The 15,815-nt window shown below is 32.2% G+C and overlaps 1 long non-coding RNA gene across 1 annotated transcript; it reads right to left on the bottom strand.

Annotated features, from left to right (window-relative positions):
- Positions 1-1,091: 1,091 nt before the first annotated feature.
- Positions 1,092-11,984, bottom strand: LOC143252097 (uncharacterized). The gene is made up of 3 exons (XR_013028827.1): positions 11,135-11,984; positions 7,623-7,707; positions 1,092-4,684 (listed from the first exon to the last, which is right to left on the bottom strand). It is a non-coding gene; the product is annotated as an uncharacterized LOC143252097 (long non-coding RNA).
- Between the last annotated feature and the right edge of the window lie 3,831 nt (positions 11,985-15,815).

Here is a 15,815-nt window from a genome sequence, read left to right as displayed (position 1 = left end):
CTTTTCAATATGACAATAATTTTAGAAAATTAGTGTTTCATACTTCTGTTAAAATCAAAACAATTTAACAAATTAACAATAATGCATAATTAAAATAACTGTTAATCCAGTAACTAGAAAAGATTTAAGTGCTAAACAAAACTGAAACTCTTCTGGTGCTAATAGCTTATAAATATTGTAAGTTGGATTGTACTTACTAAAAATTAAATTAGGACTAACCAATGCTGAAAACTTGATATTTTCATACAATTTTTGTTAACTTAATTGATGTGATGACTGTACCAAAGTTAATTTCTTTGAAAAGTTTATGTGATGCTGGACAATGTTTAATTCTTGTTGTTCATTAATATTAACTGCTGTTTAGTACAGTGCCTTAAGATTAGTTATAATTCAACTTACTGGTAAGTTGTAAAAACCAGTTACTACATCGTTTTGTTAACCCTTTAGTAGTGGATCACAGGTCAAAGACCATTTCATTCCATTTGTTGACTCATATTAACAATTTTATTGAACTACCATTTTATGAATTTATTTCTGTACCTTTAGAATCAAATTGCAGATTTTAATTCAAACTTTAATATCATACATGAGTTAGTTTCTTCCTTTAAGACTAAATATTAAAAGAACACACCTAATATAGACATTAGTGAGTCATGTGGTATGTCAAATGCAGCACTGTTTAAATTTAAATGTTTGCAATGTCAAAATACCAAGTCTATAGTTTTATACAAATAAAGATCTCAAATTACTAGTTACTAAGCTTAATAAATTATAGTGGAATTCTATGTCATCTATATAGCTACTTACAATTTTTATGTATAAAACCTTAAAAAAATTTTCATTGATATCCTCCATGAGCAAAATTTTCAAAAGGCTTAGCAACCTATTATCATGATTGATAATGAAGTACAAAGTTTGTAGCAAGAAGAGTTAATTCTTTGCTTTATTTCTTGATTTATTGTTCTATATTTTAAGAAAAATAAGTTTAGTAATTTATGTTTTTATAGTAATAATATATGCATAATGTATAATAATTGAAATGTGACTGTATATTACAAAATACTAGTTCATTAAAACACAGTCAACACAGAGAAGATTAAAGGTCAGTTTTATATTATTGGATATGGTAATACAAGTGCACATGCACCTCATCAGTGTACATCATGTAATGTTAGCCAAGCATCTAAGATCAATATAATGAAAAATAATAAACATATATATAAATATATAGCATTATGAGAGTTAAGCTACTCAGACTAAACACTTGTCACTTGTATTTTCATGTTATAATATGTAATCATTCTAGCACAAAAAAAAAACATAGTTTATATTTATTTTCTAATTTTTTTATGATGATTATGAGGTTGATCAAGTAACAGATCTCATATAGCTAGAATATAGAAAATAACATAAAATATCTTACCGAAAACAAACATTTTAAATGTAATTGGGAGGTTTTAGAAATTACACAAATAATATTTGAGATTTTTTGGGATGAAGAATAATTTTTTTAATTATAACATGAAATCACTTTGCACTCAAACTAGTAACAAAACTGGCGATTTTCAAAAAGAAATTTTTAGTAAAAATATTTCATTTAAAAAATCTGATTTTTTTATGTACATAAAACTTGTAAATTTTATTAAAGTCTAACAAAAGTTTGAGAAGATACACATGATGTGTCAAAACTTATAGTGCAAATATTTAATCTGTGCAAATGTATAGAGGAACTGGTGTATACTATACTGAAAGGTTTGAGTAAATTAAATCTAAAGACAACTTTACTATCTCACATTTTAAAAACTAACTTGCTCATTTGAACTTAGATCCATTACTGTAAATTCATCCTATAATTACAGGTAGGTTATAATAAAAATCAAGCTAAATACATTTTATTATTATCATTATATATTCATCAAAGTAAAGAATGGTTATTGTCAATTCTAATAAAATGCTAAATTCTATGTTATTAAAGCATGAACTAAGCTGCATTAAGGATAAATAAAAACATTGTTGGATCTATCGATCAAATTCAAACAATTAGTGTCAGATTCAATGATTTTTCAACATTTCTTCCTGATGGTCTTCCTCATAAAGGATTTAAATTTGTTTTTGCTCCATTTTTCTTTTACTTCATTACTGTTTACGAGATCTTTTTTTCATATACCTATGATTATCTCAACCTTTTACGTTTTATTTACTGTTTCATTTAATATCTTACTCAAAGTTTGCTTTTGATAGTTACATATTCTTTCCATTAATGTTTTTATACCTTGATAAATGAAATACCAAAATATGTCTTTTTGTTTATTACATTGTATATTATACTATATTTGTAATCTACAATAAAACAGACAGTTCCGATATATGTGCAGAATCCTAAAAGAAGCATGCTGATCAAAAGCATCAAAAATATATTTGAAGAACTATTTGTAATACCTGAGAAATTACTTGCCTATGGTCTGAAATGTTTTGTTTAATGATTTTATATAATTATGAATAATTCATATCTATATTTCAAGACAAATTTCAAAAAGTAATTACCAGTGTTTGAGAAACACACACATATACAAATAATAATAATTATATTTGTCCATTGAGCTTTTATTCTACAACTATAACTATGTAAATCAAAGGAAAAATTTAGTATACAGAGTGCTAAGCATAAAAGTTTTTTTTATGAATGGCTGTAATTTGGTGTCTTTTTTTTCAATTTTGTGAAAAGCTACACGAGGGTTATCTGCACTAGTTGTCTCTAATTTAGCAGTGTAAGACTCGAGGGAAGACAACTAGTCATCATCACCCACTGTGAACTCTTACGCTACTCTTTCACCAATGAATAGTGGGATTGACTGTCACTTTATAACACTCCCATGGCTGAAAGAGCAAGCATGTTTGGTGTGATGGGGATTCGAACCCACAACCAACAGATTACGAGTCGAATGTCTTAACCCACCTGGCCATGCTGGGCCATAATGTGGTGTCTATAGTATTTTTCAAATGTACAGATCAAGTATATCTTAATGTTATTAGTTATGTTATCCTGGGTTTTCATTCTCTGCCAAACCAAATAGCTTTATATTCTATTATGTCCTTCCTCCATGGTATTTAACAATTAATTGTATCAAAATACTAGTTTGGAGTTCTCAGTCTTAAAACTTGTAGAACCACTACTTGAAAAAATTTTTAAACAAAATAAATGTTATTGGACTATTTTGCTGCTATTTACCACACTCCCTAAATTTAACTAGGCTTACCTGACGTCTTAATATAGAAATAAATTATTTGTTTCAATGCTAAGGAAATTAAAAATATTTTCAGAAACATTATTTTACAAATTAGATGACTTAATAATCAGTGAGTCTGCCCTTTCAAATCACTGATGCATGTAGCAACAGTTTTAGTCTCTGTATACAAAAAATAAATTTGTTATTAAATGACAAACTTAACATATTTTTTGTTTACCAATTTCAGTTTAGTTATTTAAACCAGACAGTCAACCACATAGAATACCACTTTGAATGGACTTCTCAACATAATTATATTTCAAAGAATTCCAAAAACATAAGTTAAATTTTGTATCCACGCTTTTTCTTACTACTAAAACTGGCCAGATATCATTCTGTACATATCGTACCTGGCCCAGCATGGCCAGGTGGTTAAGGAACTCCACTTGTAATCCGAGGGTCATGGGTTTGAATCTCTGTCACATCAAACGTGCTTGCCTTTTCAGCTGTGGGGGCATTAAAAAGTGATGGTCTATCAAGTGTTGGTGATCAGTAGTGATGACTAGCTGCCTTCCCTCTAGTCTTAAGGGACAGCTGGTGCAGATAGCCCCTGTGTAGCTTTGAGCAAAATTCAAAACAAACCAAACCAGACCATATCATACCTGCAGCTACATAGTGAATAAAGTTACACAAGCAAATTTAAACACCTCAGAAACCAATGCTACTGAAGTTACCAAAATGACTCTGGCACAATAAAAATTAAACAAGTTGTAATTTAAATAAAACAAGCTAGACATCTCAATAAATACAAGTTAATCTTGACTAATTCATACTATTATATACCTGATATATATTTTTTTTGTTCTTGTCTTTTTATTAACGTTACTAATGTTCTACTTCAGGCCAATCTTTACTCCATATTTTAACTGACACCTTCATCAAGCAGTCAATTGTCAATAACATACATTCATTTACTTACAGCCTAGCCTGAAATACTACACAAGGTTATTTGGCCTATCTATTGTGAATAAACAAGCACGAGTTTCACTTTCATTATGACTACAAGTGTGCATTATGATGCTTATCATGTTTTTCTTGTTGATTATAAATGATTTTTTGCATTTAAAATTTTCACAGCTATAAATTTATGTTTTTGATATAGAGGAATCAACTATACAGATGAAAAGATTTGTTTTTAAAACCAAATGAAGGAAAAGAACAGTTCTTGCAAAATATTAGCTCTACATTGTTAAAAATGGGCCAAATGGAAGTAAAATGCTCAAGACATGACACCTGTTGGAGTTGTCAATTGGTATATGTTGGGCATGGACTGTGGATTGGTAAAGTTAATCTTCTTCTGCAAATAAAGACAGTCTCTTGGAAACCTGCTGACACTCAAATGTAGCTAGCTGTCTCATTCATTTCTGCACATGGAGATGATTCTGGTATTGCATCAACTAAAAAAGTAAAACAAATACAAGAATTGTGCAAGTTATAGAAAGAATTTTGTAGTTTTTTTTCTGAATTATGATGCCTGGTTTAAAAAGAACAAAACTTACTGCTCAAATTTCTTCTCACAATAAATAAATACATGTTGAAAATAAGTATTGGTTTGGTTTGTTTTGAACTTCACACAAAGCTACTTGAGGGTTATCTGCACTAGCCATCTCTAATTCAGCAATGTAAGACTAGAGGGAAGGCAGCTAGTCATCACCACCCACTGCCAACTCTTGGGCTACTCTTGTAGTGGGATTGACTGTCACATTATAATGCCTCCACAGCTTAAAGAGCTAGCATGTTTGGTGTGATAGGGATTCAAGCCCCTGACCCTCAGATTAGGAGTCGAGTGCCTTGACCAACTGGCCATGGTAGGCTTAAAAATAAGTACTATTCTTTGGTAAAAGAGTAGTCCAAGTGTTGGTAGTAAGGGATGATGACTAGCTGCCTTTCCTCTAGTCTTACACTGTTAAATTAGGGACGGCTAGAGCAGATAGCCCTCGTGTAGCTTTGCACGAAATTCAAAACAAACAAACAAGAAAATGAAAGTTAAAAAAATTGCTAAAGATGTAAGAAAATTATTTGACTAATTATCAACTCCTTATTCCAATAAGAAATGAATCAAAAGCTAACACCCATGAAGGACCTATCTTTCTAACATTTCAAAGACAATTCAAACTTCTCTTATCACACACCAATCTAAGCAAAGCCAACTTCAGGCTGATATTGACACCATTAAAAAGCTTTTTCACATAAAACTTGACAAATATTATAAACAATTGATAAAAACAACAAATAAAACATGCATTTCGTTCCATATTCATTACATTTTATACAAGGTATCCAGCTATTTTCAAAGTAGACATTCCTATTTTAACTTTGTATACTTCACCTAAACATTAGTGAAACAAAACTATTTATATACTATTTGCCAAAGTGTATAATACTTCACAGTTGCCGAGTAATTATTTTCTTCAATCATGCATTTTTAAATGCCTTATATCACACATACATGTGGTGTATATGCACGTTTATGGACACACTTAATGAAATATATATGATACTACATAATTTATCATTAAATTTTTCTGTGTTAAAAGGTTGATAAGCAACATTTTAAAAAAATATTTTATCTCTTTAATACAAAATATCCCGATTTAATACATTTATTACGTTTTCTTTTATTGTAGTGCTAAAGAACCCAACTGAACATATTTCTTTTTACATTTCTTTTGAATGCTTTTCTGTGCATATTTAAGCAGTTAATTAGAAGACAAAGTCTTATGTTTGTAGTTAAGCAGAACGATATACAATGGGTTCTCTGTTCAATGATGATATTAAAGACTGCAATTTTAGTTTTATAAGCCCTTAAAACATACTACTAAACCACCAGGAGACAAAGCCTAATGTAAACATAGCCTAACAAACAGTGGCCTTGTAAATGAAACTACTTGGAGGAATGTAAAAGGATTTTGCTAAGCCTTTCATCTTGTTCCACAAATAACCTTTATTTCCCCAACCATACCACATGCATGCATATGTGTTCATTCATGCATATGCATATCTCACTGGCCTATGGCTTCTCAAAACTGAGATAAACAATTATGTTACACCACAACTGTAAAGTTTAGAATCAGTAGTTGACTAGAACTGACAAGTCTACACTATATTAATGTTACAAGTTAAAAATGGAATATTTTAATCAATTTTTTCTTTATTTTCCTCTTAAACTTTATTTATTAATGCTGCATTGCTTAATATTATGCATGGAAAATGCTGAAATCAACCCCAAATAAAATTTGTATAAAATTAATTCATTAACTGAATTAATTGGAAATCTGCAATAATTTTTTTAAACAAGTGGAATAATGACTACAAGTATAATTTCTATAGTTCTTTTAGCTATATGGTGCTTGTTTTTTGAAGTTAAGCACAGAGCTACATAGTAAGTTATTTGTGCTCTGCCAACAGGTATTAAACCCCAATTGTTAGTATTGCAACTCTGCAAACACACTGCTGCACCACTGAGAGGTAGTTGCATGATGCAGTTTTGCCTTTGGGCAAGGGGTATAATCTTTCCAGATGCCAAAGAGTTAAAAAGATGATTTCTAGGAAAGTTTTTACAATTCAGCACTGTGAATCTGTTCCAAGATTTTTTAACTTACGTTATGTTATCGTTTCAAGAATCTTAAAGAAGACCAAAAGACAAAATTGTGCATATCAGATGAATTACAACATAACTAGCATTCATACTGTTACTATTATAAAAATAACAGAAAACACTCCAAATTTATGAACAATTTACGATATATTTCAAAGTCAGGAATCCATGACACATCCAGCAAAGTGTAGTTCCATCTCTACAGATGAATGAAAATCCTCTTTCATGGTTCCTATCAGGTGCACAAAATGATACTTATTCTATTGTTTGGTTAACAATAAATCCATAAAACAAATACAATATGTTTAATATTATCAAATTTATAGTAAAATTCTTTTTTAACATTAGAAATAAAATTTTCATTTTAAATTAAATGTAGGTACACCTTGGAAACCCAATAGGTAAGAGTAATGTAAATATCTTTGTTTTTACTGATAAAAATTGAACTATGATAAAACTGTCAGCATAAAAACATTAATATCACATTCTTGAAATATTTTCACTTTATTTACTAACTCCATTATTTTTGTTAAAAGAAAGTTAAAAAAATTCAAACACCACTGTCCACCAGAAAACCATTCACCCATTTTATGAGTATGTTTTATACCTTATAAATCACTGATTACAGATAACTATCATTTCTGGTTATATTGATAAGGCTTGTGAAGGTTTTCAAATAATAAAAAAAAAAGTTTGTATGTTTGTAATTAAGCACAAAGCTACACACAATGGGCTACCTTTGTCCTGCCTACCATGAGTATTGACTTCTGGTTTCTAGCATTATAAATCTGTACACATACCTCTGTGCCACTGGGGGGATACCTAGTGTGAATAGAGTTTGTTTTTTTAATACATACTAGACAATAAAAACAAGGAATTACAAAACTAAAATTACTTTGCATTTCCTTTATTTTGAACTTTTATGAATTGCAAATCATGACCTAAATATAATTAATATTGCTTACAAAAAGTTAAAAACTGATTAGTTACCCTGTTAGATAAAAAGTTGCTACAAAATTCTATAAAGTATACACTAAAAAACAAACCTTAGTTTCACCATCTACAATCGTCAATCCATTACTTGTTACACATAAAATTTCTCAGATAGGTCATGTACAGAATTCTACAGATATAAATTAAGATTTATAGTTAAGACATCAAAAACCCATTTCTTTGCATTTTGATTTTAAAATCACCTTCTTTACACTTCACAAACCAGTGTCTATATAAATTGCAGAAAAAATGCATTTGTTTTCATATGCATCTTACTTAAATTTGAAAACATCCAAACTCTTCATAACATGTGACAAAACTTACTTATTTAATCAAGCTTCCCTCAGATATACTCAGGTTTTAATCCATCTAATTATCTTGTAAATAATGTTTGCAAAACAAACTAAAGAGATTTGTACTACACTTTGTGTTATGGAAGAAAAGGACCTTGACATGGCAGTTGATCAGTTTTATACAATCAGTACGTTGTTGTTGTTGGTAGGGCAAATAGGATTTTAGATTGTATTTGGAGCAGTACTGACAAGTCTCAAGAGGTTATAATTTCATTGAGTAGGTCACTGGTTAAGCTACATTTAGAGTCATAAGCTAATTATCTCAAGAAGTACACTGAAATGTTGAATAGGGTTCAGAAGAGGGCTACAATGATGATATCTGAGGTGGAAAGGTTGTCATATGAAAAAAGGTAAAGATCTCCAAAATTCTTTTGGAAAAGGAAATAGAGGAACCTGATTGAGGTGTTTAATATTAAAGGACTTAATAGTGTTGATTGATGAATCATCTTTTTCCATTCTTAATGGGGTAATTGTACGATTAAAAGACATAAAATATAAATTTTGGCAGGACATTTTTCTAAACAGAATAGTTGGCCTTTGGAATGTACTGCCTTTGGATTTGTTTGTTTGTTTGTGAATTTTGTGCAAAGCTACATGAGGGTTATCTGTGCTAGCCATCCCTAACTGAGCAGCATAAGACTAGAGAGAAGGCAGCTAGTCATCAACACTCGCTGCCAACTCTTGGACTATTTTACCAATGAACAGTGGGATTGACCATCACATTATAATGCCCCCGTGGCTGAAAGAGTGAGATTGTGTAGTGTGGTGGGGATTCAGACACGCAACTCACAGACTGCTATTAGATCACCCTGGCCATGTTGAGCCACTGCTTTTGGAAGTGGTAGAAGCAGCAGATTTGAATTTAAGGAGAAGCTTGATAAATATAAATGATGGCTCTGCATTGCTTTTGTTTAAATAATTTTAGTTTAGTCTAGTGGATGGTACAGCCTAAATGGTAAAAATAGATCACTTGTTGTCCCTAAATATTATTTTAGTTTAACAGTTTATAGTAATAAACAAGAATATATTTATTATGTTTTAGAGAGAATAGATCAAATATGAATGTTTTAAAATAAATAGTAATCTACAGTGCTTGAAAATGATCTTCTGTTCAAGAAGTAATTAAACTGAATCAACAAAGAATATATTTACATGAGAAAATTTTAACCCTCATACTAACATTCCTCTTATAATTTTGGAATAAAGTAGTTCCTCTTCATGACAAAGTAAGAGGAAGAGTTTATAGTTTTCAACAGAAGCACCATTCTTTGCAAAATACGAATTGTTTTTAAATTAATGTGTTTCATTGGAATGATCCCCATATTAAATAGAAGTAACACTATATATTTTCAAATTTAGAACTCATAACTTAAAATGTTGCAAGCTTTTAGTCGACAATACTTCTTTTGGGGAATAAAATGTATGCGGTAAAGTTTTTGTATTAAAGATATGCCTTCAAAATGCAAAAGTTATTCCGAGTTCAAAAAGTCAGACTTCAATGGTGTTTATGTGAAGAATAAAAATAGTTTTTCCTATTGTAGAGTTTGTAAATTGCATAACTTCTAGAACCTCCTAAATGCATATCTAAACAGTTGTTTTTTTAAATATCCCTGTATATTTTATTTGATATGTTCTTTACTGTGATGTGAAATGTCATGGAATCAGTGATGTAAGTTTTCATAAAATAGCAATAACCAATATCAAATGCAGAATACCATATTCAATGGCACTATGTAGAACGTTGTGGAAGCCACACTATGACCTCTCTCCTGTGCACATAACAATTAAAATTTGAAATTTTGAATTCCTGGATGCTTTAACAAATGGCAGAAAAATATTTTAAGCGACAAAAAGAAAATTCAAGAAGTATTGAACAGTATAAAGGGGTGTTCAGAACCTGCGATGGTGACAGTACAATAATGAGTTTGTAGAGAGCTTTACACAACACATTCTTCCATCAATAACGGTATCTTATGTGACGATCCTGATTTTGGATTACTAGTCTAAGTGCAATTTCCACTGCAGTAGCTTTCTACACAATTCATCAAATTTACTTTTGTCACCTCTTTAGAAGTTTTCCAGATGCCAACTGTGAAAAACAACTCAAAAGGCCCACTTGGGAAAACAAAACATGCAGAATCTCTTGAGAAAATACTAGGAGTGGTATAGCAAAACCACCCATTTATCTTGCACTTTACAGAGAAAACAGCATGTTGGCTTAGTTGTATGGCTGGATGGCTTCTTTGTTTATGAAACAAAGTTCAATTTTAGACTATAAATATCCTTGAGCTAAGCTATCAAATTTTAGTGAAAAAGTTATTTACTGTATGGAGATAAAAGCAACAAACAGAAGGATGTATACCAAGTCCATCCTATTTAAGAAACATTAATCATTCTCTCCAACATTTATTGTTAAATTATCTGCATCCAACAGAAATAAGATTTCAATTTGCAGAATGCATTAGGGCCTGAAGCATTGGTATAAACTGTTTTGAACATTTTGACACCATTATCTTTGTTTGTCAGATTACAGTTATTTGATCAGAAATGTAAATTATTTACCAACTTTTACCTCACTTAGAAAGCCAAATAAAATGAGTTAAGTTTAAGATATTCTATTTTAAAAGAATAGTAAAAACTGTTAATGTCTGAAGTACTTATCAAGTGCTGAAGTTCAGAATGGCAAACTCTTATAATTGAAAGCTATTTGAAACAGAGGTCAAAGCACATTACAATCATTTAGAGGCATGTCAATGAATTCACTCTCTAACATTACATCTCTGATGCAGTAATACTGCTACTTTTGTTTTAAGGTTACAAGTGGTTGGTATTTAAATATCAGTTATCTTCAAATGTCTATCCACAAGCTGTGCAATAGCTGAGTGAAGTACAGATGCACTCACATTTAACTCTGCATAGCCAGATTGTTGTTCCATCCGAGTGTGGTGTGTTGAAATCCATTACCACATGTAAAGGATTTATCAAATCTCAATCACTATCATGCAGTATCCATCTCTTCCTGTTGGCTATTTTCATAAAATTCCTATTACAAAGAACTGCCTGCTGGTTATTATGCAGACTTTCAATCACTTCCTATTTGGAGTTCCACGAGGAGCTAAAACCTGTATCAAATAGTTTTCATAACAAACATATTTGTCCTCTAAGAAATGCTTCATATGCAACAGTCAATGACCAAGTTTAAGTAATAAGTGTACTTCACGAAAGTATAACTGCCAAGTATGACCAGCACAACTAAATGTGATATGGAATTCTTTCAGCCAGCTACCTCATCAAGCTCCCATTACCATTGTCCTGAACTGTCAGCAAGTTACTAGTAATGCAAAGAGTATCTACTATAAGACTGAATGACTTGCAATACAGTTAGCAGTATGGCACTCTGAAAAATGATTCAATTTTGTAATTTATCAATAAATTAGTTGTTAACCTAATGATTTATTTGAAAGGCTGAATCGTTCAACAAGGTATTAGTACTTGCATACATAAAAAAAAAAAAAAATTAAATTAGGTCAAGATTTAAAATTGACGATGCCCGATAAAAAATCAGACCAACAGAAGATTGTTCAGAATTAAGTTCACATGACAAATCCTACTTTTCACACAATAGTGGTGATGAGGTTTTAACAAAAATTATTTTGTTATCATCATAATAGAAACGTGGATATTTCACAATAGACTCCCCACATGAAGGTGAAACCCACCACAGACACCAGCTCACAAAATCAAAAGTATATTTAACAGCCTAAATTCGATCATCAAGAAAGAGCAATAATGGTATTGAGATACATATTTGTTATTTTAAATATTATTTAAAATCACTTGTTTGCATAAAACGTTATCATGAATAAATACCGTTTCTTTAAAAACAAATTAATTTATTATTTTAAAGTCGATGATTAACTTTCCAAGCATGTCTTCTTATATCGTATTTCAGTTTTAAAAGTTGTTATTGCCTAAATAACAACAGGTTATTTACTTAGAGCAAAAATAAAATTGAATAACATAGTAACGAACATCGCTACATTCAATGGGCGCTTTATTAGGTACACCTATCTAGTATCGGGTAGGAATCTTTTTTGCCTCTAGAACAGCCTGAATTATTCATGGTGTAGATTCGATAAAGCGATGGAAATGATCCTTAGGGATTTTGGTCCATGATGACTCGATAGAATAATGCAGTTCCTGAATATTTAGTTAGTTAGTTAGTTATTATCACTATTAGATTCCATCTAGGAACATAGGGCCGCAATCGCTTGCGGATTCTTCAACAAGTATTTAAGTGAGTAGGTTGTTAGCCCACTGCACCGAGCCGTCCCTAATTTAGCAGTGTAAGACTAGAGGAAAGGCAGCTAGTCATCACCACCTACCGCCAACTCTTGGGCTACTCTTGTACCAACGAATAGTGGGATTGACGTAACATTATAACGCCCCCACGACTGGGATGACGATCATGTTTGGCGCGACGCGGGCGCGAACCCGCGACCCTCAGATTACGAGTCGCACCCTTATGCGCTAGGCCATGCTAGGCCTCCTGCATATTTATTGGTCACATATTCATGCTATGAACCTCCCGTCCCACCTCATCCCAAAGGTAATCTATTGGATTGACATATGGGGACTGCGCAGGCCATCAGAGTACACTAAAGTCACTCTCATGTTCGTGGAGCCAACTTTAGATGATGGGTGCTTTATTACAAGGCGCATTATCCTGTTGGAAGCAACCATTGGAAAACGGTTAGACTGTGGCCATAAATGGATGCACATGGTCAGCAACAATACTCAGGTATACAGTGGCATTCAAATGATACTTAACTGCTATCATAAGCCTAATATGTGGCAAGGAAACATTCCCCACACCATTACACTACCTCTACCAGCCTGTACCGTTGACATAAGGCAGGATGGAGCCATGCTATTTACGCCAAATTCTGACCCTACCATCTTATGTAACAGAAAATGAGATTCGTCAGACCAGGCGAGGTTTCTCCAATCTTCAATCATCCAGTTTTGGTGATCCTGTGCTCAATATAGCCTCATATCTTCTTTTTTTTTTTAGCTGAGAGGAGTGGAACCCAACGCTGTCTTCTGCTGCTGTAGCCCATCCACTTCAAGATTCGATGCACCATGCTTTCAGTGATGTCCTTCTGCACACAACTATTATAAAGAGTGGTTATTTGAGAAGTTGTGACCTTCCTGTCAGCTTTAACGATTCTGACTGTTCTTCTCTGACCTCTCTCATTAACAAGATGTTTTCGCCCAAAGAACTGCCACTCAGTGAATGTTTTTTTCTTTTAAGCTTATACACCATTCTCTGTAAACTCTAAGAGACTGTAGTGCGTGAACTTCCCAGTAGATTCTGAGATGCTGGGAATACCACATCTGGCACCAACAATCATTCCATGATCAAAGTCACTTAGGTTGCGCATCTTCCCCATTCTAATATTTGATCGGACAACAATTGAAACTCTTGACCATGACTTAATGCTTTTTTTATTGAGTTGTGGCTTCATGATTCGCTGTTTGGCTATTTGCGTTAAAGAGCAGGTGAACCTAATAAAGTGACCACTCAGTGTATGTTGTCTCTTGCACATTTTTTGCAAAGCAGACTAGTTAGGCCCGCTAACAAATGGCGGCTCTTGAATCTTGTGGTTTAAGACGCATTTCTCTTTAAGTTGGAACAGTTAAGTTGCAATGTCAGAGACAAGGCACACAACTAACGATATCTAATAGCAAAGTCATTATTTATACAATAAAACAATACACCATGAACAAAACAATACAATAAAAATACAAATGAGAAATGCGATTGTGTGTACTTTAGAGTAAACATTGTGGAAATAGCAAGAGCTACAATGACTTTAACTGCTATTACTTATTTTGTTTGTAGTTAAGTATAAAGCAGTACAATAGGCAGTCTGTGGTTTGCACACCACTGGTATTCAAACTCAGGTGCTAGCATTATAAGTCTACTAATGTACCGCTATGCCACACGGGGACTGCTATTATTAGAGCGTGTACTTCCCGCTCTAAACGCTACAGGAAAATAACCCCGATTTAAGTTCAATACAGTGACAAAATGACAAAGTTTAAATGACTGTGTAAAATTCAAGTCTTAACTTGAATTTCATCTAAATAACTTCACTTAAGCGAGTTTCCTTGACATTAAGAGCGAAGTGTTACTATCAGAGCCTTTGCTACCATTAAAAGAGGAATACAAACAAAGGTGATGTATACTTGAGAATATTAACATAATCTCTTTTTCTAAAAGTAGGTTATACAAAGAAATGTGGCAGAAATCAAAATATTTCTAATGAATACCCACTAAGATCTGAGAGTACATAAATATCTTCCGAAAACTATCTCATTTAATCACTAAAGCTCCAAGAACAGCATCAGATATCATGATAAACATTAGAGTACAAAAGACCATAAATGATTCCTGCTTTCACATCTAGCTAGCGAGCAGTGCAGAGTGAGGGCGTGTCAACCTACATCTATTGTCTGATTCACTGAAAATAAATGCTTAGCTGGTTAAGTGAATGTTACCATTAGTGTATAGGTATCAGAAAAGCTGCAATTTACCAATAAAATTTCCACTTGCCTTTAGAAAAAATTAAAATTAGTAACTGACTCAATAGCTTTACTCTGCAAAGAATTCGAACGATAAAAAACAAATAATTTAATTTTTTAACTTCCTAACTAAGAGATTAACCAGTTGACTGCCAAGTATTTCAGCTGTTACAATACAACTCTAATGCTTTTTCATTTTGTAACTTTTTTCGTAACGCCATTTTAGATCTAAAGTGAAACAATTTGGAAGTAGATCAAATGCATGTATGGTGCTGACATCTAGCGTTGAAGTTAGGTATTATTGAGAACGAATTAACTCGTCCATGGCACTGTGTCACCGATCGGCTTGGACGAGTTATCTCGTCTACAGCACTGAACAGGTTAAAATAAAGATGTAGTACACTTTCTTACTGACGTGTCCGCCCCTCCTTATTTTTTATTCCACGTCAGTTCGGCCATCCTTAATGCTAAAACCAGAAAATATAACGAAAAAGCCAAATCAAACTTAACTTGTTTAACGTTCAAGAAATCGATTAATATTTAAAATACGCATGAGGCAATAACAACTATGAAAATATATCAAAACACATCACAACTTCTACCCAGCCATTCCTTTAGTTACGTGGAGATCTGAGAAACTATATTTGCAGAGAAAACCTAAAAGCGCTAAGAACACCCTTAAACAGAGTGAAATAAGTTAAATTGAAAACCCTAACACAAATTCACATATTAAATCACACTTCTTTTTTCCCCCAGTGGCTCAGCGATATGTCTGCGAACTTACAACGCTAAAAATCGGGTTTCGATACCCGTGGTGGGCAGAGTAGAGGTAGCCCCTTACGTAGCTTTGCGCTTAATTCAAAACAACAACATTAAAACTTATTAACAATGAATTATTAAAATTAAACTTTTAACAGTGAAAATGTTACCAATTAAAAACATTGGAAAATGATCTTTTAATATTCATACAGTATATTAAAAACAGTTTATAAATCA

This window comes from Tachypleus tridentatus, chromosome 6, assembly GCF_004210375.1.
Source record: "Tachypleus tridentatus isolate NWPU-2018 chromosome 6, ASM421037v1, whole genome shotgun sequence".
Lineage (NCBI taxonomy): Eukaryota > Metazoa > Arthropoda > Merostomata > Xiphosura > Limulidae > Tachypleus > Tachypleus tridentatus.
This window is presented reverse-complemented; position numbering and strand designations above follow the sequence as displayed.